The 3,128-nt window shown below is 46.5% G+C and overlaps 1 pseudogene; it reads left to right on the top strand.

Moving 5' to 3' along the window:
- The first annotated feature begins 2,185 nt into the window (after positions 1-2,185).
- Positions 2,186-2,793, top strand: LOC147986027 (uncharacterized; annotated as a pseudogene).
- The last annotated feature ends 335 nt before the right edge of the window (positions 2,794-3,128 follow it).

Consider the following 3,128-nt stretch of genomic DNA (forward strand, 5'->3'; position numbering starts at 1 on the left):
AATAATGCATATAACTCATAAATATTGTGATGATAAAATTTCTATTAAGCGACTTTGCTAAGAAAATAATCATCATTATCAACTTTATTGCAGCGGAAAACTTTTAATATACATTTCTCAATCTTTATCAAATGCTATGAAAATTGGCCACTTTGATACAAAAATTATCAGAGATTTGAACTTTTAACTATAAGACTCATTGAATTATAATATTGTCATCATCAACGTTGGTCAAAAAATAACAATACCATAATTAAACTTTAATCAAATTTCTTTCTACTGTCATAGCAGAAGCTATCTGAATCTGATTTCACCCACAAGTGAAAAAACTTCTCTCCAAAACTGTTCATCCAATTAAATTTTCCCGTTGGTTCCAATTTAATTGGAGGATAATACTTTTTCTTTGCAGCGGAAACTTTCTGAATCTATTCAGAAACAGTTCTATACTCTTTTACCCTCTGAGCAATTTCAACCGATTGGTTCAAAAATGCATTGGAGAAACAACAATTTAATCTTTTACTTTAGTTCTATTCACTTTTAAAAAAGCACTTTTATTTTTATTTGCAGCGGAAAAACATGAATAAAACATTCATGAACTTTTTTTTACAGAAACTTTTCTTTGAGCAAATAATGTTCATGAACTTTATTATTTTCTTTGTAAAATTCATGAACATTTGTTTTTCTGAAAATTTTCTATTTTCATTTTCAAAAACTTTTTCTGTTTACTTTTCTATTTTCTAAGCAAAAAATTTCGTTGGAAAAAATTGCATAGAAAAAAGGAATCAAGACTACATATTTTTTTTGCCTAAAAACAGAACAAAAAACAAAAAAATGCTGGAGTTCTCTGGGCCGAAAAACGGCCTTTTCCTTCGCAGCTCCTGGCCTGGGGCGCCGGTCCAGCCGGCCCACCCCCTCTCGGCCCAGCCACGGCCTGTGAGGAGCCAGAGCTCACTCCAGCCGCCCGATGCGGGTAGGCCGGATCTGACGCCTGAGCGGGCTTCTCGCATGGTCAAAACAGACCAGTTCGCAGCGGGGGGGGGGGGGGGAACCCTAGTTCATTTCCTCCCCCCGCGCGCCGCTCGCCTCGTTCTCTCCGCTCCCGCCGGCGCGGTTGCTTCTAGCGGTCCAACGCGCCGCGGGCGAGCCGGCGACGGCGTCCGATGCCCCTGCGCTACGCGGAGCTGTTCCAGTCCCCCTGCGCCGCTCCTTTCCTCTCTCATCTATCTCTCCATCTGCGCGCTGCTTCTCTCTGTCCGACCGGCCACCGCGCCGTGCTCCTGCCGCCGGTGCCGGCGGCGACGGCCACGGCGGCGCGCGCTTTCTCTTTCTCCTTTTCCATCCTGTTCTCCCCATCCACCGCGAGCAAGTGGTAGAGAGAGACGCGAGGTCTAGCCCTCCTCTGCTCCCCTGAATATGACGACGGTGGACCACCCTACGGCGGCGCCGTGGTCTGCCCCTTCGCTAGTAGCGCGTTTCCCTTGCGGTAAGCGCGCCGCTGTCGAATGGCTTGGCTGTGTTGCCCTTTGCCTCGATGAGGTCTGTTCTTTTGGCAGTGGCGAGGGCGTGGTGCCCCCACTACCTGTGTTCTTCTTTTGAATGGCTCGGCATGCCGATGCCCATCCGGATCGAGAGGAACGGCGCGGCCATGACGGCGGCGCTACTTTCTCCGTAGAGGAATTTGTCTTTGCCCTGTCTAGGGTTCTTCGGGATGGGGAAAGATTTTCTTTTGTGTTCTTTTCTACTGAAAATCCTGAACCAAACCTTGGCTGATACCATTGATAGATCTGTGGGATCGAGTAGGGTAGGATTTCCGGTAAACCTACCTTCTCCAACGATTGATGAACTCGAGCCGGAGGCCATCATGGAGAGGGTGATGGTGGCGATAGCAGAGAGAGGTGAGGTGGATACGGCGGCGATGTATGGGCAGTGGCGGCGGCGGAGCTTCCCATCGCTTCAGTGCCTCCCTCTGGATCGGATAGGGTTAGGAGTGGGGAACAGTGGCGGTGATGAACCTCGTACCCTGTGCCCCTGGTCCCCACCTCCTCTTTATAGCACTACGCAATAGGGGCCCACCAGCCTCGCTTGGGCTGGACTCCCCCGATCAGGGCGTGGATCAAGGGCCCAATGAGCCATTGGGCCCATTGGTGGAGAGATCAACCTAACATAGGATGCTCATGTCATACTGATGATCAAACGCCAACCCAATATTCCGACGAAGACGTTCTTATTTATTTTCAAGCAGAAGGTTGGGTCTCTACTTTTTGAAAAAGATCACAAGATCATCAGACCAAAGAAGATGTTCAGGCTATGTCTTCATGACGAGTATGGCATGAGGGCATTGGCTAAACCTGCAGCTGTACTTAAATCAACGGCACTGCGCCACGAAATAGAGCTTTGTACGGGAAGATGGCGGCTTATAATGATGGTTAGGTTGGGGAAGATCAACTCATAGCTGGTTTATATGGAAAGTGTTGAAATCATTAAAAATCTGTCATGCACCATAGACGGTGCGATTATGAAGTATAGAGAGCGCTGCTTTAAAGCCGGATTGTTTTATTTGGTCCCAAACAAAGATTTGACATTCACAGTTAGAAGTTACCTCTACAGTGATAACGAATTCTTAAGGGACATGTGGAGGAAAAAAGACTAGAGCGTACCATGAGAGAGAGAAAACAACAGTTATGCGAAGATATGAACCTTTCCTCCGTAGCTGTCAAGACTTTGCGATTGTGTGGCGTGAGACATGTGTTTTACTTGTTGCTTATGTTCTCCTTAGCTTTGATGATTGTATAGCTATGGAAGATCATTGCATCTTGGTCGGGTTGCTACGACATTTGCAATAAGGCATGATCACATATTGTTTTCCTTGTTGATTTGCTAGCATTCAATCCGGGTTTATAGAGCTAGAGGGCCACCCAGCCATGTGGATTTTACTAGGTCGCTAAACGTGGGGGCTTGTATGGTGGGGATGGAAACATACCATCTCCCTTATACAATTTAAAGAGTCTATCATAATTTCCTTAGTTTTGATGAATCGCTGCAGGCAGAGATTAGTAGAGAATTCACCAATGCATGTAACCCTTCCTGCTCCTTTTCCTCTCGTCACCACGCCGTCGTGCTGACGAAAC

This window comes from Triticum urartu, chromosome 2A, assembly GCF_056163025.1.
Source record: "Triticum urartu cultivar PI428250 chromosome 2A, HENAU_Tu73, whole genome shotgun sequence".
Lineage (NCBI taxonomy): Eukaryota > Viridiplantae > Streptophyta > Magnoliopsida > Poales > Poaceae > Triticum > Triticum urartu.